At 38.3% G+C, this 22,581-nt stretch overlaps 1 protein-coding gene across 2 annotated transcripts in view; it reads left to right on the top strand.

The window, feature by feature from the left end:
* Nucleotides 1-3,766, top strand: part of LOC140343615 (leucine-rich repeat and fibronectin type III domain-containing protein 1-like protein) — a 49,169-nt gene extending 45,403 nt beyond the window's left edge. For both annotated transcript variants that reach the window (XM_072430365.1, XM_072430364.1), the window contains exon 5: nt 3,399-3,766. The gene's annotated coding sequence lies outside the window, so the exon portion shown is untranslated. The remainder of the gene's footprint in view (nt 1-3,398) is intronic.
* Nucleotides 3,767-22,581: the final 18,815 nt, after the last annotated feature.

The raw sequence follows: 22,581 nt of genomic DNA, 5'->3' as shown, positions 1-22,581 counted from the left end.
TTTCGGGGTAGGTCTTATATTAGGGCAGGTTTAGAAAATAGTGCTAGGTCCTACTTTCGGGGTAGATCTTATTTTCGGGGAAACACGGTAGGTAGAGTAGCAAAGGGTTGGAACCATCTTCTGGATTTTACTTCTGTTGGTTTTTGGGGAGGGAAGATTTCACTCCACTTGTTATGTGTTCCCAAAGAAAATCAGAGATTCTTTATATTGTAGCATCTATGGAAATTTGAGTTAATCAACTGACTTTGGCGTTGTGACTGCTATCATAGCTGCAATATTTTAACTGCACTTCTACAATGGTAGTGTTCTGTATTGCTCCTCAGTGGCTGCAAGTAATTATAATGTGCTCCAATAATATTTGATGGCAAAGAGAGACACTGATTAATCCAGGTATATTAAATCCAAAGACACATATTTACCACACCTCTAATCAGGAAAACCATGGCACAAGGTACTTACAATACAATGGTCTTCATAAAAAAGTGTAATATAAAAAGAAAAAAAATAGCTAATTGTTATTTGAGATATATATATATATATATATATATTTAAAATTAAGGAGCAAGTTGTAGGTTTTAATAGGAGGGGGATGTTTAGACAATAGGTGTTTACAAGTATATACTGCACATTTATTCCACAGCACTTGTACCAATAAAGAACCAACATGCATGAAAAAAGTAACACAGCTCATTGGCCAAATTTAACACAAACATACAGTCCAGAATAGACAGTGCAGTGGAAAGAGTATATAATGTACAGAGTGCAGGGGTCAGGTGTGTAAAAAATACAGCATGTATGAGTAAGGAGTATATAAAGTACAGAGTGCAGGGGTCAGTATAACTACAGTAACTTACCAGCCCAGTGAATAAATACATAACATATATTGTTCAAGGAATATAGTGAACATCTCCTATGAGTCATAAAACTAAGTCTATCCATATTCAAAAGTACACCATAGGAAACATTTCAACAGTACACATCCATATGTATAAATTCACATACATCTGCTTTCACAAACACATATAACTACACATTCAAACCGACATACACACATATTTCCTTATATATATATATATATATATATATATATATATATATATTCATACACTCATGCCCACATACATATACCCACACACTAACAGCCACATACATGCACTCACACACATACATACAAATCCTTGATAACACACACACATCATTTGTCACTAACCTTCCTCTGCTGTTATGGCTGGATGCCCTTCCACCCTTGTCCTCTGTGTCCCTTTTGGTGCATACTTGCATTTTTCACACTGCAGCTAACTTAGAACGAAAACTAGCATAGGAAGTATGACTTGTCTTCTTTTATATTAAATTTTATATTGTTCAATAGAGACAAATGTAGCAAGTAATGAAGATCTCTGTGAGTCCAGGGGTTTGGTGGACAGGATTCTGGCCCCCGAGCCGTATTTTGGACTATAGACTATATATATTTATATGTTAACTAAAGTGCCCCTGTAGCGGAGCCCTTTTTACATTTTTTCTCCAGCAGTTTTGTTTTTCTTGCTGGATGTGGCCATTGGAACATCCTCTCTGTTACTGTTCTCTAGATAGCTGTCAAATTTTGAATTATTCCTCGTGGTTTGTTCTATAAAACAAATGATTACCGCTGCTGTCAGGAGCCTGGATGCAATCATGTTGCTGCAACTCTCCTCAGCTTTTCCCATTGCAACTCCGATTCCCAAGCATCAAAACAGGAAATTGCATATGCGATAACAACACCGGGCGGCTTTTATTAAGGCTTTGGAGGCTTACATAGTGTCAAATGTCCAGCGCTTAATCGGTTCTTGTAGTTTGTTCTGTTGGTAATGTTCACCAGCACAAAAAGACAGGTTAAAGCGTATGTAAACTTATCTACACCCCGGTAGCCACAATAGTCCACCAGGAATAAGAAGCCACACTTCTAAAAGGATCATCATATATCTCTTTATTGCAAAGCTACATAAAACACACAGCACACTTAAATAGTTTTCATAGTGGCTAATCTACAGAAATAATTGTTTGGATGAGTTGACACTCATTTCATTTATCGAGACAAAGGCAGATATAAAATCCCGAGAGGGTTTCAAACACTTTCTTACTCTGTCCAAAATCTTTGCTATAGATAAATTTTAAATAAGACAATTCTTTATGTAGTTCTTTCTATCAGGCCATTCAGTATTAATGTTGTTTCCTTCTAGCAATCTAATTTATTCTGCTATCCCCCAAAGCTGATTACTTTCTTCAAACTGGAATCTAACTAAAACATAAAAAAATTGAAGACAAGCACAAAAGGCATACCAAAATAAATAGAATCTTGTGCGTGTGTGTGTGGAATTTCCCAAAATTTTGAAATAGGGAAGAGGGACACATAAAAGTCAAGTATGTATGCAAAATATACACCCCTGCCATGCTCTAATTTTGTTTACCATCAAAAATGGATATGCAAAAAATAATTTGGTGTCCTTTCTATTAGCTTTTCAAAACAACAAATGGAGTAATTTAGTGGCTGGATGAAGGGGTTAGTGCCAAATACCAACCAAAAAAAAACCCAGAGTACTTGGTTCTGAAAGAGGGACAGTCCCTCCAATTTGGGGACAGTTGGTAGTCCATAGATATGTAGTTACAAAATGCTGACCCAATCAATCAAGGTGGCTTAAGATTCCGAACCTAGAAGAAGACCAGACGAAGATGTTGGCACCAACTTGGGAGCTAAAGGAGGTGAATTGAGTTCTATTTTGGACTGATGGTTGAAAGTAAGGGTATATTCTACATTAAAACCCTGTGTAGGTTTAGGTAAAGGTATCTGTTATACCCCATGTCAGATCTTTGTCTTGGCTCTCTCATTTATTTCTATGGAGCTAGTGGTGCCCAGGTGGGGCCCACATGCACTATGGAGAAAAGGCACCAAAACTGAACAATGCAAAGGCATCTAATTAAAACATCAGATAAGAAGGCGGTAGGGGAATTTTTACAAGGATTGTTTCACAAATATAGCAGAGAGATTTGGCTATTGAGTGAAATCCCGATAAAAATCTGAAGATATCAACCTTCAGTTTGTTGAAAAATATTTTCCCGTTATCATAATCTCAAGGTAATTTTTTTGCTTTGCTATACCTGGCAAAAAGTAGGTCTATCTAAATGTCTTTTACTATGTCCTACATCTCTGCCCCAGGCGTCTCTCCTTGAGATGCGCAACTTGTCCGCAAGAGCCTCCAATCTCAAAACCATCGTAAAAATGACTTGTTGAGGAAAACCAGAGCATTTGATCTCTCAAAGTACCCAGGGGTGGGTTTTTTTTGCTGCTTTTCAGATGAGCCTACAATAAATTATTGATTGCCCAGATGATTTATTTAGTGTTTGTTTGTGTTTTCTGTCATAAGGATGAAGAGGCCAGTTGGATGTGGATTTGCCGGAAGCCCCATCGGTCATCAGACAGTTAAAGGCTGATTCATTGAGAGAGGTTACAACGTGGCTGTTTCCTTACCCTCTCATCTGCCGTTGGATCGCTGTTACAGACTTGTTTCCATGGAAATGAGCTGAATGAAGTTTCTGATTCCCCCTTCTAGCCGCTCCATAATATTCTCACAACACGATCAGCCCCCCAACACTTTCTTCTTCAAACCACCTTGGACAGTAACAGTCACAAAACCATTTCTAATTCCCACGGAACTCCGAGATGTTTTTCTAGTTTTTTATATATAATTTTTGTAAACCACCCAGATGTTTTGTAATAAAAGTGTCCTCTGAGAAGCTCTTGTCATGTAAATGGTTAGATAAACCAAATGCTGGTTCATCATGTGGCGTTTTGTGGGAGCGGATTGTATGGTGGATGGGAATACAGGGTCTAACCTTAAACGGCACAGGAAAAGCTGTCCATCTGAATAACTTTAACATAAAACTTCAGGCAGGATATTAGGAAATGTCTTTACATTTAGTTATATATTCAATAAAACAAGGATTTTACAAAGAACTAAGTAACATAAATACATAAACTTTGACAATAGTCCCCTGTAATTTGCTGTACAGCAGCACCCAGCCTGGCAGCGAAAGGGGCAGCACTACTACTCAATCATGTTGTTCTGAATTGTGCTGTGATGTCACGTTCATTTCATCAATATGTTTACAAGGAGGAAGGGCAGAGAACTGACCCCATCATCATTATGCTGCTTCTTCATTGACCAGTCAACAGATTGGGATAGGCTGGTAATTACACTGGCATACTAAATTACTGTGTATTTAAAGTGCATGTAAAGCATTTTTTCCATTTTTGATATAGCTGGGGAAAGTTACAACCTTTTTTTAGGTGTTAATTGCTATCTGTGTCCTTTTGAAATTCCAATATTTTGACCTGGTGAATGAGGGCTAAAAGTGAAGGATATACTGACAATTCAAGTGTCATTGGGAAAGAAATTCAGGTAAATCTTCCAATTAGAACACTTGTTCAGGTGATAGCTAAGGGAGGATTTCCTCATGTTTTTTTTTCTCCTTAGGAGAGATCTTCTTGCTGCATTTGTAGATAGGACTAGTAGCAATTTTTCCCGAATTGGACATAGACCCATACAATAGTAACAATCCTTATGCTTGCCAAAACTAAAAAAAATGTTTTAGCTTTCAGATCTTCAAGGAACCCCTGCCATAATTACTATATCCAGAGCTCACAGTATATTAATATGGTGGTCAGTGGAAAGAATGCCCCCCTCCCTTTTAGATAGCCAAAGAGGTCATTGGAGCCACCTAAACTGACCTTAGAGTCACAAATTGCTCATTACTCAAGGAACCTTTAGCAATCTCTGGAGGAACCCTGGTTGAAAACACTGTTTTAGATAGTGGCAATGTACTAAGCTAAAAAAATTAGAAACTGAACAGGCACAATGCAGATGAAATATGACCCAGAACCCCGAGAAGAACCCAAAATGCCTAGGAAAGAGAGAAGACATGATACTCCAACCCCACAGCCTTCCAAAATTCAGTTCGTTCTTCAAGAGTATCTAATTTTCAGACACTTTGGCCTGTTGGATTTCTTAGTTGTGTGCATAATTTGGGTTCTAAAGGTTTAAGCATGTACAGATGTCCCTGGGACTCCAACCACTATAATGGAGAAAGAGAGTGCAAAGACGGTATACAAAGCCCCATTATGGTCCATTTATTTATTTGTCTCTTAAATCCAGTAAAGAGACCAAGAACATAAATTGCACAACAAGCCCAATGCCGATAGCCATTGCCAATCCAGTTCTCAGTGCCTAGTTGTTAAATTTTCAGACCTGAAAATCAAAACATGGGACTGAGCATGTTCTTAGTTCTGTGCTTGGTTTGGATTCTAAACGTTTAAGTTTTTTAGAAATCCTTGGTACTTAGATCACACTTGAAGTATGGTTTATCCACCCACCTTTGTTTGTCTCTTTTAAATCCAGTATCATACACAAATTTCAAGTGTTTCTTTAGCTGTTTGTCTGGAGACAAGCTTCAAAAGAATTTTGTATTGATAGAAAGTATGTGTCTGTCATGGCTGATCAACTTGTTAGAATTCTATTTGCCTTGTTGCCTCAAGCTTTGATATTTTCACTGAACAGCAAAAAGCATGCTGATAGTGAAGTTACAGCTCCCGATCTGCATGGGGGGATTCACTAAAGAAAAGGGACAATAGCAAGCAAAAAAGTTGGAGTATGCATACACTTACATCATTGAACTGCATGCATACCCATATGAATATTCATGCATATTCTTGAACTCTTGCACATACTCATCCGCTTGCACATGTATTGTTCAAAAGCTCTTGCATTTAAAAAAATAAGATTCCTACAGTCATCATTATAAACAGAACTTCAGCCAAAAAATTAACAACATAAACATGATAAGCTCATAAGATAACGTAAAATAACAAGCCAACTTCTGATGGATTATTCACCTTCAATCCAGAGGTTTTCTCCGCAATACCTTTTTTCTACCACTAAAATACCTCAAAATCTAAAAGCCAGCATTATTTAACCCACCTTCTCTGAGCCCAGGTTATCTGGGACATCCCAATGGCAGTTAAAGCTTTTTTTAAGGTAGATAGGAGATGATATCACTATTGAATACAACTACTGAAGAGGACTGGAAAAGCACAAGGCTGAAATGTCTAGATCTCTGTTTTGTACAGGGGTCTATTTTAGATGGTTTTGGAGGACAAATAGATAACGGTATTTACAATTTTAAGTACAGTTATGCTTTAAGACCAGGTGTTCACATTCAGTGAATGGCAATGAATTGGAACCAAAAGCTCATAGGATTTTTCAATTTATGGATGTGTTAGCAGCAGCCAAAGGCATTAGCACTGTTGCCCTATAAAAGAGTTGAAACATATAGCTTTTGTTGCTGCGGATAGCTGAGCTTTTGGTTTCATCAATCATCACATCATTGTAATAAAATCACGACAGCTGAGCTGGTGAATTTCTGTACACCCACAAACTGGATAACATCAAAAACATTTCAGTCTCACCGCTAGCAAATATAACACTATGGTACAATAGCTTGTACCAAGGACATAAATAAAATACAGAACAATGAAGGCTTTCTCAACCCGAAGCAGCATGGTGGGTGTAGCAACTGCAGAAAACAAAGTCTCAGAAGAGGTATAGAGGTGGGGACAATAGCACCTACTATGCCTTGTAGATGAAATACCTCAATGGCTTACAACCAGCTGGGAATCGGAATAGCTTGTGGATAGAACTTTTATCATGTTGTCGGCAATGTTTTATGACTGTCTTTGATTTAGAACTTCAAAACCTATAGAACTAAATAAAATAAAGCATCTAAAAAGCGTCTAGGGAAGTTATACTTTAAAAAAAAAAACTTCAACAGCAAGATGTAAGATATTTATAAGAAAAACTAAAGGCGGGTCGGCTATAATAAAAGGGCCTTATGGTTCCTTAAAGTAGAAATCATGTGGTTGTTTTGCTTATGTGGTCTTTGCCAAAGGTTTTATGTTTGGATAGAGCAGACCAATCAACGCCCCTGCTTTGTGTGCATGAACAACAGCTCACCAAGCTTCTTTTGTATGGGCAAAGATCACATTACCAGACATTTACCATATCACCAGCTGTTAGAGCAAACCTAAATTCCTGGTCATCATAGGGATTTTTATACTCACATTTTCAGTTACCAGCATATTTTTGTATTTGGCTAACATTTTATGAAGGAACATTTATTCCAAAAAGTTCTGCTGACGGGAGAAAAAAATTAAAAAATAATTGTCTGCAATGCTCACTTCCTAGCTGGCACTGCCTGTGTGGTAATTATTTTCACCACTAGATGTCCTCAGTCTTCCAGGTAGTATGATGTCTAGCATCACTCAACCTGGAAAAGTGAGGACAGACTGTGTACAGGGTGTCATGGACTCACCTATGAGGGGACATCACAAGACTTACAGTGTAATGATGCACAGAGCTGTACAGACCTTATCATGCCTGAGCTGAAAAAGGGGACCCTGGTGACTCATGTAATTCAACTTTCAAAAATAAAAAAATATCCAAAAAATAAAGCAAAACAAGCATACTGAGAAGGACCTCTGGGAAGTTTTGGTGGGTGTCTAGAGCGTATTTTATGCCATAGTAGCTTGCTGAATCCAAAACAAAGTAAGTATACCCAATGCAAAGTGTAAAGCTCCTAAGCAATGTATGCAAGCTAGATGAATGTTGCCTAAGATGAATAAATGTGAGAATTTTGGGTGAAAAAGTACTGTGTGTGCATTGGTCCCTTGGTGTTGTTTAGCGATCTGCTGCAGTGGATCCTCCATATCCTATGCAAGAGGACACAGAGGGTTGCCATTCACTCATCCTTCCCTCGCCTCCCCATAGAAGTGAGTAGTGCCGTATGTATTGCGCTTGTTCATTCTACAGTCACTGGAATTAATCAAGAACAAAAAAATTACCATCTGTAAGCAATGTGATGTTCAGTAACCTACATCAACTTTATTAAAATCAAACCAGCATTAGATGGATGGCATTTTAAATTCAGCAATGCCCCAACGGCCTACACTACTACCCCTCCTTCCTCTATTCTAAGCCCTAGAAGCAAATATAAATGCAGAATCAGGTGCTGTCTTTAATTAAATACATTTAATTATTATTTTTTAATGAATATATAACTGGATTAAACAGTTATCTTTTATTATCTTTTCTGATTTCAGCTCAAATTAATTAGGGATTTGGGAAAATTAGACAACATGATTTTAATAAAAACAAAAGAGAGATGGCCTTCTTGTCAGCAAACCATTTAAAAATGATTTTATCTATAAAAACACAGGAACAAATTCCAATGTACAATATTGTCTTCATATGAATGAAGTACGTTGGGTAGGACAATCATTGATTCACAGCAGGTAAAGTAATACCCTTCCTTTAGTATCAGATTCTTGAGTTGAGAAAAAAGGGGCCCAAATATTGGTAAGATTTTTATAGTCGGAAGGTATGATAAGTCCACAGATGTGTTTCAGATTGGTAAAGTACATGTTTGTGCATTTACATTTGGAAAGCACATGAGATGAGCACACTAGTAAAACACACAGTTCCTCTTTATAATATTGCTGTTCCTAGTACCCCAATTCTTGGATGTTTCTGAACTCTTCCCACATCTCCTCCATGAACCCCCATGGATCTAATAATGAAACATCCAAAGATAACTTGTTTTTCAAGAGTTTTTAGGACGGCACTAGTGAAGTCATGAGTCCTTTTCTCTTCTTCATCAACAGCATTGGTAAGACTTTTCTAGGGCCACTGACTCTCTGATACTCTCTTCCTCGTCCTATTTGGCTTGCTCTTACTTTTCACACATTTAAAAGAGTTCATAAAGCCCATCTTTTCAAACTTGCCTACCGGTCTTCATCTGCCTTCTAAACCTTTACTACATACCCAGCATTTCAACTCCCCCTTCCTATTGAGTGCTGCTTCCCCCAACTCTTAGATTGTTCTCTTCTGGGCAGGGTTCTCTTCTCCTCCAGTGTCACTGTCTGTATCTGTCTGTCATTTGCAATCCCTATTTAATGTACAGCGCTGTGTAATATGCTGGTGCTATATAAATACAGTTTGTTAATACCAATATTAATAAGAAGCAGTTGTGATTGCTGCTTATTTAGGAAGTACGGTGAGCTCAGGTTGCATGAGGTAGGTCCATGACAGCCTGGACTTGCAAATAGTAGGTTGGAAAAAACTGGCTGTCAACCAAACCAGAATACCAGCGAATTTTATTGGCATAAAAGAAGAACTGCAGCACTGACAGTAGTAAAATAATATATAGTTTAGATGCAAAAAATCCTTAATTTTATTGTTCTAATTTGAGGAAGTAATATTCACTCAACTATATGCAAATATTTTATCAATTTTCTTTTTAGTCCTAAAAATAAAAAGAAACAGAGAATGTATTCAAAATAGCTATGCACCCCCTTTAATCAAACTTTGAAAAGGGCACATGAAAAGTGGGCCAGATAAGGAGAGATACAATACAGCCACAAGGAATTAGGCCACAGTACACAGAGTTCCCAGAAGGACTGTCAGTTCAGCTGAAATGTTCATACTGTTCTGGAAGAGACCCAATACTCCGGGGTACGGGTGAAGTACTGACACACAAGGCCTACAGCTAGCAGCCTGGCACCAGCAATGTAGAATGTAAATCTGTGTAGGAGCCAGACTAAAAAGCTCTTTTTTGGATTTGGCACTTTTCCGATAAAAAAAGGTGCAAAGCAAAAATAAGTAGAAAAAAACAGAAAATAAACTGCTGCCAGCTCAGGCAATTAGCAGAATGTAAATACAGACAACCTGGGATGCAGCCAACATCTCCTGGAGGAATTGTGTCTTAGCGTAAATACCTCGGTACCTTTAAGCATGACCCCAATGAGCGCAACTAATCAGTTTCCTCTGTGCCTTGCTCTCTTCCTGTCGAGATGCGCCCTTTCTAGAATTCTCTCAGGCTATCATTCTTGCCATCAAGGAAAGCGCAAGTTGATTACAGCTGGCAAATGGAAAAAAAAGCCATGAAATGGGTAAATTGTGTCTGTCTGTTATAGCAAAATATTTTCAGTTTGCACACCCTCGTGCAATTTATGAGAGCAGAACAATGACATCATTTCATTTTATATTTATAAAGTTCTAACAGATTTCACATTTCAATTCTTTCTTTTTATCAGGAAACTTAATAAGAACTGAGCGCACAACCCCAATGCAGGGAGGCCAGCATGCTGACCACTTATGGCGGTGTTTCAGGAAACCACTGACTTGTTTATCCAGTTCTTCTATTTCTTGATCTCTGTTCAGCCCTACAACAGGGGGCCCATTAATAAAAGAGAGATTGGTATCTTGTCTACTGGGAAGGAACAATTGACTGTCAGGTCATTCATTAGCTTCCATTATGAAATTCTTTTTTAGCCAGGAGACTGAGCCCAGGACACTAATGCAGGGAGGCAGGGGTGCTAAACACCTTTGTAGATGTTCCAGGGAATGGTTGATTTGGTTGTCTGGTTGATCCGTGTCCTGATCTCTGACCACTATTTCAACAAGACTCCCATTCAATAAAGAGAGATTGCTCTTTTGTCTAATGAGAAGAAGGAATATTTGACTGTCACTTCATTCATTACTTTTCACAATTCAATTCTTTTTTAGCCAAGAAACTTGACATGAATGAATCCTAGAACCTTGGTGCAGGGAGGAAAGCATGCTAAATACTTTTGGAGTTGTTACATGGAATACTTGATTGTCTTGTTCATCTATATCCTGTCTACTGTCTAGCACTACAATAAGCTCATTCCGTAAAACAAAATTGCTCCCTTGTCTCTTGAAAAGTATGAACAATTCAATGTCATCTCATTCATCAGCTTCCACAATGCAATTCTTTTTTAGTCAGGAAACTTGCCAAGAACTAAGCCCAGAACGCAGGGAGGCAAGCATGCTAAACATTTTTGGAGTTGTTCCAGGAAATGGTTCACTTGGTTGTCTGGTTTATCTATGTCCTGATCTCTGGCCAGCAATGCAACAAGGCACCAATTCAGGAGATTGTTCTCTTACCTACTGAGAAGGGACAATTGTCGCCTCATTCAATATCTAAATAATGTATCCATACAGAGTAATATATTTTGCTAGTCAACAGCTTAATTTTCCTTAGTATATCAACCCCATTGTCTTTGAGGGTTAAAATTTAAATTTTGAGTTTGTCACAAACAGAGGGGGTAAAAGAGGGCACTATTTATGTGACAGTTGCCCTGTGGCTGGTATGGGACTTTGGTTGGGAAGAGGTCCTGATCATCGGCTATTAAGGCAAATAAAATATGACGTCCCCATTCTAGAATAGCTATTCTTAGGAATACTGAAGGAGTCAACAAGGTTGACCCTAATCATAGATCCACCCATGCAGTAAGAAACATTTTTCATCTGTCTTAGCCTGGTCTGTATTTATACCCCTGATCAAAGGTGATTTCCTCTAACTTGGGAGAATCAACCCACTGTTTATTATGTCTTTGGCATAGTAGACTCTCCATGATCAGAATATAGACTTCATTAAAATAATTCATCCTGAAAACAACTATTCTGGCTGGAGTTTACCGGTAATTTTCTTTTTTTGTTGTTGTTGTTTTATCCAAATAACATTTAATGTTGTACTTCTGTTTAACCTTTAAACATTACATGAGATCAAATCAACTGTGACATTTGCTTTTATTCCAGCTAAAAGGCAGAATTTTCGACCAGCAGAGAGAAAAGATCACCTTCTGTTATAAACAAATAGACACTTTCCAACACACTGTGCCAGGGGTCTTCTAGTCCGCACCATACTACGGGATTGTGAGCTCAGTTTACAAAATCCTAACAAATGGTCAACGCTAACATAACAGGAGAATTGAAGTTTTCAATCTCCTAAGCTGCTCTAGAAGATAAATAAAACCATGTACATGCAGAAGAAGGTTCCTGCTATTTAATACAAGTAGCATATTATTAACCTCAATGTTACAAAAGCTGTGTTTTAAAAAAATCAGTAATCAAATGTTTCTATTGTAGTATTCCCGCTTCACAAATATCACTAATCTGTTCTTAAATATTCTAGCAAGAAAACACTTGAAATGCAGTAATTACAACGGGCGTCTTCAAAGATTACCGTGCCAAATGAAGCTCATTCTGAATACCGATTAACTGAAAATATTGAGTTAGAAAAGGCAAGCTAAACTTTAGAAGCAACATAAATAAAGTTTGCTGTTATTTAAAGATTAGGGGAAATGGTATATAAACCACAATGTTAAGTAAGTAGGCTATGTTGGGAGAAGGAGTTCTGGCATCCAAAACACCAAAGTGCAACCCAGCTGCAGCCAGATCCAATAACTACTAATCTAATAAATGCACACATAGCTGTAGTCATATCATCATGTATACTGTTACACCAACTCCACCTCTCCTATTCAGCCATACAATCTGCCCCTTACCTATGGAACAGCATTAGTTACCCATCTCACGTATAGAGCAACATCAACTACACCCCTCCAACCTATACAGTCATATCAAGTACCCCCTCCCCTATCAACCCACATCAGTTATCCCCCACCCATGCAGTAAGGTATGGAAGAGAAAATAAGGGGTTCTTCCATCCAGTTCCAGGCAACTAAAGACAGTAATTAAGTGTGCCAAATATATATTAAGTCCTTCCTCCACGTTCATGCCAGCAGATTTATAAATGGGGAGTTGACAATGAATATTGGGTCCTTCCTCCAGGTCCGTGTTGGCAGAGGAAGTAAAGAAGGGTGCTAAATGCATATTGTATCCTTTTTCCAAGTCCATGTTGGCAAAGGCAGTAGTAGTAGAGAATGCCTATTCTTAATGCGGGTAGAAGCAGTGATGAAGTGTGGAGAATGGCCACTGGATTCTTTGTTAGGTCTAGGCGGGTTGAGGCAGCAGTTGTCTATAAATAATTGATACTGAGTACTTCCCTGAGGTCCATGCAAGCAAAGGCATACATGGAAAGTGGAGAATGCATGTTGGGTCATTCCTCCAAGTGCATGCAGTCATAGGAAATAAGAAAGGGTGGTGAATGCATATTGGGTCTTTCCTCAAAACTCAAGTTGGCAAAGGCAGTAAGCAAAACTGGAAATGCATTTAGGGCTCTTCTTCCAGGTCCAAACAGGGAAAGACAATAAGGAAGAGTGGAGACTGTATGTTGGGCCCTTTCTCTAGATCCAAGCAGGAAGAGGCAGTTACGAGAGAATAGAGAATTTATATTGGGTCCATCTTCCAAGTCCATGCTGGCAGTAGCAGTAATGGAGAGTGGGAAATGCACACCTTTAGTGAAGTAGTGAGAACAATGGAGGATGAATAACTGATATTGGGCAGGCAAAGGCAGTATAGGAGAGTGGAGAGTTCATATTGGATCCTTCTTCCAAGTCCAAGCAGCTGTGGAGATAATTGCTTTTCTACAAAAGACCTCAGAGGAAATTTGAGATAGCATTGGAGGCTTAAATTTAGTTAGGCACCAACTACTTTTTTGACAAAAAAGGTAAAATGGGTTAACTATTCTGCATACCAAGCATTTACAGCACTGTAGAATAGTAAAAAATTGAACAAACTCTTTACAGACTGGTACATATGGTAATAATCAGAAGGATCCGCCATCCCTGCCCCTCTCCCCCTTATAACAACAAAAACCAGTACTAGGAAAAATATGTGTCATTATTGTCCATCTCCTATGAATACCAGCTGCCCTGCTGTTCTCGGCCGCCTGTTGTTTCCATTTAAAGTAAGAGTTTGGTCTATGTACAGATTACCAGCCCCTACCGATAATTGCGTCTGCTAGATTTTTTGTCTTGTTTATTTGTGCTACCGCAGAACTTGCAATAAACAATTCAAATCCCTGTATAGTAACTGAGAGCAACCGCCTGCACCCAGGGGAAGGGAATATAGAAGAGAAGATGCTTAATCAAGCAGCATATGGTCTAAGAGAAGGCTTCAGTCTCTGCTCCAATCCTAAAACTTAATGATTATGTTTGTTTCTGGACAGTACATTCCATATTAAAGTTCAGAAACAAACACCAAGACAGAAACTGTGTTAAATATTTATTACTAAGCTTCCTGTTTGCTTGGAATTCCAGCCAAGTGTCTAAAGCCACATTTGAGCAATTTGTATGGAAACTTTTATACTAGCTAAAAGTATTTGTAACTCAGTTTTGCCGATTTTGTGATCCTGAAAGTCAGCAGAGCCCAATAATTTTCAGGGATCAAGAAGAAGAAGAAGCACTGCTTGGTCAAAATAATACCCCAGTCTGTTTATTTAACAATGAAGGAATGGCAGCACAGTGATAAGGATAAATATTTTGTCATTCAAATGGAATTTATCAAATTGATTTAAAAATGTCTGATTTTACAGTCACCAACATTTCTCTAAAAAACAAGGCAATTTATAACAATCCAATGGCTCTTCTTCCTTCCCTTCTACAAATAATATTTGGTTGCTAGCCATCTAAGAGGGATTTCCCCGATTCATTTTTAGTGCAGGGGAACCTAAAAAAAGAGGTGGGGGTAAGCATACCATTTTTTCTCTGAAAAAAAAAATACTGGATTATCACATATTAAATTGACAGCAGGTTCCATTATTGGCAACCCTAGGTGGAAAAAATTGGCCATGACTATTGGACAGGAAGATTTAATGAAGACAACTGAAATATCGTAAAATTACATTTTGCATATATTAAAAAGGTTTGCAATGGTATTAAACAAATGATTTGAGCACATGCTGATACATTTGCACAGAAATTTTTTTTTCTCATTGGACTACATAGTGGCAACTTGTCAGAACTGTGCTAAATAGGCGCTGGTGTTAGAATTTAGATTTAGGAGATCCAAATATGGACCAATGTTTACCTTGGTTTAACAACAACTGCAGCTTTTAAAATGTTCATATCATGGGCCACTGCTTGTTAATATCAGGTTGTAATCTTGTTGTCCTTGCTCATTGCACCCTTAAATGGCAACCATAATTTCACCTTATCTATTGACTTGAATGCATTTTGCCAAAATAATGAAAATTCATTTAAAATTTCCAAATTTAGATTCTCTACTACCCTTCTTTTTTCTTTTTCCACTATGTTTTTGCTCAGGTTGAACCATGCAGAGCAGAGAATTGCAGGAGGTTAACATGGAGGCAGATTTATGTAAGCAAAATTGCTGCATTTAACCTATTCCACATTTACATTATTATCTGCAGCTTTAAGATGTTCTGCAAATTAACACCTAATCGTAGTTGTTCACAGAATCATTATATATTCATGTTAAATATATATGCATATTAATGTATATGTGTAAACTTTAATTTCCAGTGTTCAAAGAAAAGGCTAATAACTTAATATGAAAATCAAAAAAAAAAATCCCTTTCATCCGCATGGCTTTCACTGGAAGACTCTGAGCAATGCCCCGGAGACAAGAAAAAATCTGTAGATTTACTATACTTACTCATATCTATTGGGAGTGTTTCTTTAATTAAACATAACTTAAAGGCATAATAAAACGAATCCTATTTTTTAACATGATATATTTAAAGGGAGAATTCAAAAGACATTTTTTAATTTTGAATTAATGGATGCAAGGCCACTTTATCAAGTTTGTCAGAGCAAAGAACCACTCGATGAATCAGATGGTGGCGGCTCGATATATAATGAATGCAGACATAGTCAGGAGATTCAGTTGTTCTTTCAGACTGAGGTTGATGTGTGAACTCAGCAAAGTTGTTGGTCTCAGATTTGATTTTTGCAGCAGCTCTGAAGCCGATAACCTCTTGGGATTTGTACCGTCTGTAGTGTTCTTAGGGAATGGTGTGAACATTTTAAAGAAAACCCAGTACTTAGCTATTGAATGGGTAAAGAAACCTCCAGTTGGCCTGTTCCTCCTAATGGTGAAACTACTCTTGCTTAGTATGATAAAGGGTAAAGGTAAGCTATACTTACTATGAGAAGATTGTTCTGAAATTAGCCAAATTTTAGCGTTAAATCATTTTGTTTCTTTTTTATCTCAGTGCTACTTATTTATGTAAGCCTATTCCACTCTGGAATTGCCCATGCCGGGAAAAGTGACAGTGTCTTTGTTTGCCACCCCTCCTTCTGCCCCCTAGAAGAGTTTACAGTATTCCTTCCCTGCTCCAAAGTGTTGCCTGGATTTGACTCTAGGGAGATCCTGTCAAAATGCTCCATCCAAGTAATTGGTTGCACTTAAATGGGATGTGGGGTCATAAAAAGGCATGTGTCTTTTTCTCCCCCATACCCAGGGGCCCTAGATATTTTTACCTGTTGTAGACAAAAAAGGTAATGTAGTGCCAGTAAGGTATATATACTGTAACTTGGGTAGTAGTTGACCCTTCATAAACACTTCCAATTTGCCCTGAATTGAAAGGTGGCAGTCTCTTTCAAATGAACATAAACCCTGGCTCACCTGTCCATGTTCTAGCGACAGGTGCGGCCATCTTTTTTTTCTTTTTCCTTTTCCGGATGATCTTCAGCCATCTCAGTTGGCCGTGCTAGTATGACGTAACTCCCACACATGTGCACAGGAATTTATTCATCCACACACAAGAGAAGCCAGGATTGCCAGTTTTTCCTGGCACATGTGCAGCTCAACTTTTTGCCAGAATCCTGGAGACCAGATCAGACAGGTAAGGCGCATTAGTGTAGATGGGCCATCACCCTTTCGCCAATGATGACCCGCCTAATTGTACTAACTTAAAAGTGAAACTTTAGTTCCACTTTAAGGACACATTTACACATATGCACTACTACACTCATAGGCTAAGATACGTGGTCATATTTTGCAAGACCTTGCATGAGTTAGAGCACCTAACATACCAGTCCAAAAAATAGCAACTTGTGTCCCCATGCACCCCATCTCAGCACAGTGCAGCAAAGTGCACAGAAGAAAGTGTGTTGGTTGATAGTGGTTTGATTAAGAATGAATGGCACCACTTCTCACTATGGCATGCGATAATGGATGTGTTACTACAACACAGGAGCCCTACAGTGTATGTTACAGAAACACTTTTATAGTTTTGGATTGAGTGGGAAAGGGTGAAAACCTTTGGTAGGTTTTACAGCTATCCAAGGCTCCTCCATTAAGGAGATTTTTAATTACTTTTTGTCCCACATGCAGACAGGAGTAGGGGAAGGCAAGAACATCTGCCAGATATTTTGGGCTTGACATTAGGGATGAGGTTTAAGTCCAATGTGGGTTCTACTCAGATGTCTTTCATTCTCATTCTCTGCAAACTTTCTCTTTCTTTCATTCTCATTCTCTGCAAACTTAAGTGTTAAATGTTAGAGGTGATTGTTACCAATTACTCTAAAACTTGTCCACTCAAATTCCACATAAGTTACAAATAGTGAATGGCTGCGATTTCCATAATCAAATTTTGTTCTGCATTAAAAAGAAACAATTTTTGTCCCTGCCTATTATCTGCATTTTCTTCTACCAAATACGCAAGCTCTTGGCAGGTTCCGTAAGTCATACAGGAAATTCTGGATCCAATAATGCGATTACAGTCAATAATATAATTTTATTGAATTTGAACTTTTGTAGCTGAGTGAATTGTTCAGAAGCAGAAAGATAGTATGGAAATCTTAGCAATGCTTCTCACGTCCCTGAAGTGTCTGGGTGGAAATGCCTTTGTTGCCCAGACAGATTCCAGCTGTCATAATTCAGCTAGCTGGAGCACAAGGAGACACTTAGGTACATAAGGTTGGTGATAGGAGTTTATGAGAGAAAAAGGGAAAAAAAAACAAAAAGAGCAGCTGGAGAGTGCAAGAGAGAACAAGAAGCAGAAGAAGAGAGGAGGAGGTGATATTCTGAATGTATCAGAAGGGAGAAGGAATGATGTGCGGCACGATATAAGGGATTGTTCTGCAGTGTACATTCTAAACTGAGCCTTCAGGCTAAGCCAGACACACACTTGTAGAAAGCCGGAAAAACAAACACTTTGCTCTTGTGGGGAAGTCTATCTTCCCATTACAAACGCTGAACTGGAAAACTGATTTTTTGCGTGTATCTGCAGAGGAAAAATTAAATGAGATAGAAAGAAACCATTTCCAGCCTATGAAAAAGATAAAAATTGAAGTACAAAACAAATTCATTGAAATATTTTTTATATACAGAGATTTCCAATGTAATAATTTTTTTCTGCCACTAGATGTCTTTAGACTGATAGCCAGTACCATTTAGCCGACTTTCTCTGCACCCAGGTCGTCCTAGACCTGTTCAAACCTTTGGTTAGACGGCAAAGGCAGAACCCACCTAACAATGAGGTTTGTGACTTTCTCTTCCTATCAGCATGCTTCATTGTATGTACGTCAGTACGTACAATGATTGGCTCCTTGTACTGTTTCTTCACCAGCTCTGCTATATAAGAACTGGTAATGGCTGATACCTGGTCAAATTTAGGAACTTACACTACTTACATGTAAAGAATACATGTGTGTATGTGTACCAAAACATTCTTTTTTAGATTTATGTGGAATCGGGAAGGGTTGGAACCTCAAGCGGGCGCCTTTAGTAATTATCTTGTGTAAATGCAGCTTACAAGAATCTCTGAGTGCATAGATATGTAGATATAATGGGCATCATATTAGAAATGTGAGCAGATTACTGGGTATCCAAAGGACATAAAACAGATCATGGGGATAAAAAGAAATGCACAAATCTGAGCGTTCTGTCCTTTAGGAAGGGTAGTGATTTCCCACTAGTAAGTTTTCACAGCAAACATGGGAAGTTTTCAGTGCCAAAACTGATATAGGACAGATAATTTCTTGGGATTCCATACCAAACACTAAATACATTAGTACCTGAGAGCTTTCAAGGAGTAAACATTAGTGGCAGCGAGCCAAGCAAAGGGAATCTACACATAAAGGGTCATACAAAGGACAGGTGTTGCTGTGAGACCCCAGAGGGTCCAAGTCCTGAGAACCAACATTGTTTCATCCAAGGTATTAACCCAGGCCTGGCCATGTTCGGGCAAGATGTGAAGGTCTCCGTGCTGGCTTAGAAGTAGAGGACATCTGGGTCCATGCATGCAAGGGATGTTGTGAGATGTTTGGAAGGGGGGCTTGTATCTGGAAACCACAGCTGCAAGGTAGTTTATTATCAATATAAATACTAGAAAAGTGTCTTTATGGTATACTACTAAAGACTTTAATGGTAACACTCTTGCCCAGGAATAAGCTAATGCAGGCAGTGTACAGGCATATCAAAAACAGGCAGAGGTTGGAAATTGGAAAGTCATCAAAGCAGAAATCTCTGGATTTTTTCTGGAGCACAAGTGAGGTTACAGAAGTTTCTGGAGCACAAGGAGTAGCAGGTAGTTACAGAAGAGTCTGGAGAACTAGGGGTCAGGGAAGGTTACAAGTGTCTCAGGAGTACAGTGGGTTACCAGAGGTTACAGAAGTCTCTGGAGCACAAGGGGTCACAGGAGGTTACAGAAGTCTCTGGAGCACAGGGGGTCACAGGAGGTTACAGAAGATCCTGGACCTCAAGGGTGCACAAGGGGTCACAGGAGGTTAGAGAGGACCCTGGACCTCAAGGGGTCACGGGAGGTTACATAAGTCTACAGAGCACAAGGGGTCACAGAAGGTTACAGAAAGCTCTGGAGAACAAAGGGTCACAGGAGTTTACAGAAGTCTCTGCAGCACAAGGGGTCACAGGAGGTTACAGAAGACCCTGGACCTCAAGGGGTCATAGGAGTTTACAGAAGTCTCTGGAGCACAAGGGGTCACAGGAGGTTACAGAATTCTCTGGAGCACAAGGAGTCACAAGACGTTACAGAAGTCTTTGGAGCACAAGGGGTCACAGGAGGCTATAGATGTCCCTGGAGCACAAGGACTCCTAGGAAGTTACAAGTATACAAAAGGCTCCGAAACACGCAGACTCATAGGAGGTAACAAATACACAAAGAATGTGTGTCATAACATAAAAAAACTCAAAATTACAAAATACTCTAACTTGTAAAACAGGGGGAAAAGATTTACAAACAGAGCCCATGTGGCTGTTCTTTTTTACCCTTCTAAATTGTAACCATGTAATACCATGTCTGTATATTTTTACATTCATTTTGTTAACTTTTTTTATTGATCACTATTTTGAATGTTAGCATGGCCAGCCACATTTTGTGTCATAAATTTATACTCAAGTCAATGTAGTTTTTCTAATTTTTCAGGTAAATGTAGGTACCCTTGGTTATATTTGACTACATTAAGTATTTTTTATTTTTTTTTTATTTTACTCAAGACATGCTCCCACAAGTCTGCCTGATTTACTATCACCCATACATACCATTGCCCAAATTTTTATATTGGCTATATTGTGTGTAGCCCTGAAGAATTTTAAATGCTTTTACATTAAAGTAATTTAAAGACATACACAATAATTAAGAATATCAATGTTTTAGGTGGCTGAGTATGATCCATTTCCACATAAAGATTTCTTTATTTGACATTCTACTTTGTAACTAAGATAAGATATACTAAACTTCATTACTATAATTGATTCTCTACTTTAGTTATTGAAAGAATGGGTATGTGTTGTGCCTTATGGGTTGCCTTAATATGTCAAGTGGAACTTAAGTTCGACTATCACAACTGACAATAAGGCAGGTGATTATTGCCAAAAAGGACCAGCAATGTCCCTTCTTTAATAACAGTTCTTATCTGTTTGATTGTTGTTTAGCTGAGCCCAGTCATCCTGGCCCAACCAGATGGGGGTGCCCTGCAATGGAACGGGGACAGATGAAAATTGTGGGTTCCTCTTTAAGCAGGTCAGCAAGTCTAATAATATCTAATATATTACAGACTATGCAGACTGATGTATTTGTTCCATTCCTTACCCTTTATAATTTGTGCAGGGGATATACCTAAAATTAATAAAGGGAAAAGAGCAGGTAAAATCAATAATGTAATATCCAGCAGATTGAGTTGGGATTCCCAAAAATAATATAATTTAATTCCTCAATATTCATAAGAGAAGCCTTAACATAGCTATTAAAAAATGAAAATTTGATAGATTTGGAACTAGAGCAACAAATAGCCAAAGGGATATTAATCATTTTTTTTTTTTTTTTTTGCTAGGCTAACTAGAAATGAACTTTTAGGAATAATAAATAGATCACCCTTCGTTACAGATATCTTAAAAGCTTTGTCCTTTATGGAAATGTCTACAGTTAGGATTTTAGAACTCATACCATTTGCATGTGAGGGGAAATCCTAGGTTTAATACGAGGATTAGTATATAGAATATTCCATGAGTGGGTCAGAAGGGGATATACTTCACTCTCAAAGTTTCCTGATGAAGGCTGTAGCATAATTCCATTTGAGGGACTTAGGGAGAATTCGGGCATAATGGATAGACTTCAGTTCTCCTGCAGGCAAACAGTAGACTGCACTGAAGTGATAAAAGAGGAATGTTTGAATGTGCAGGCTAAGTTAAGACTGATTTTGGAAAATCTCCCAGACAAGGATAACACAGTGAGAAAGCTTCCAATGATGTGCGTATATGACTCCATAACCAAACTTGACTATTAACAAGTGAGGGAGGAATAATATTGTGAATGATGGAAAACCCTATGAGATGAAAAAGAAAAAAAAAAAAAATATATATATATATATATATATATATATATATGTACATTGTATATCTCAAACTTGAGTCTTGTGCATGAATCTGGTGGATGATTGCTTCTCGAAATGAATAAGAGTGATGTGCACACAGTGCTCTTCTGTTTTTTGGAGAAGGGAGGAGGGAAGATGAGCAATCAGTACTTCGCTGTTCTCCCCATAGGACTGCACAATTGATGAACAACATTGGAGAACCGCTGTACAAGTCAGATTTACATCAAGGATTTGCTTGTCTCAGTAGAGAGTCCTATTGGGTGTGTATGTAGCTTTAGTAACCAAGCCTTGAAATTCACATCTAGATACACTGAGTGCAGAATACTGTTTCTACCAGAGTAATTATTTTGCAGAAAGCAGCGATTTTACATTTTTTTGGAAAAAAGAAAAAAATGTGCTTTTGATGCATTTTTCACATTTTCTCTCATCACTTTTTCAAATTAATTGCAAATACCCTGGTATTCTCACCAAAATTGCTGCAGGAGTCAGAGGAGAACAATTCAATTCAGAACCAAGGTTAGTTAGAAGGTAGTTCAGTGTTCTCCCCAGAAATATTTTTAAGCTGGGTGTGAAGAAGGGCGGGTGGTGGCCCTGTATTTTGACCCAACTTTTCAGTAACCACTCAAAAACAGCCGGGTGGTTACTGAAAAGTGCCAGGTGGTGCGCCGAGTCAAAAGGGCCTGAGAAGAACATTGTATTTAGAAATTAATAAATTGCGACTAGGCAGATCCTTTACAGCAGATAGGATAGGTGATGTCCTTCCTGCAATAAAATAAATATACCTGCTTGATCACATTAAAAAAAAAACTCACCTGTCCTTGCTCTTCTAAGATTGGAATCTTTGGCATCCTTATTGGGTAGGCAGGATGTAACTCTTCTACAAGGGAGAACATTCATTTCCAGAAGCCAGGGTATGTATACAGTGGGCAGTG

Source organism: Pyxicephalus adspersus, chromosome Z (assembly GCF_032062135.1).
Source record: "Pyxicephalus adspersus chromosome Z, UCB_Pads_2.0, whole genome shotgun sequence".
NCBI lineage: Eukaryota > Metazoa > Chordata > Amphibia > Anura > Pyxicephalidae > Pyxicephalus > Pyxicephalus adspersus.
The sequence above is the reverse complement of the archived record's forward strand: the minus strand, read 5'-3'. Positions and strand labels throughout refer to the sequence as shown.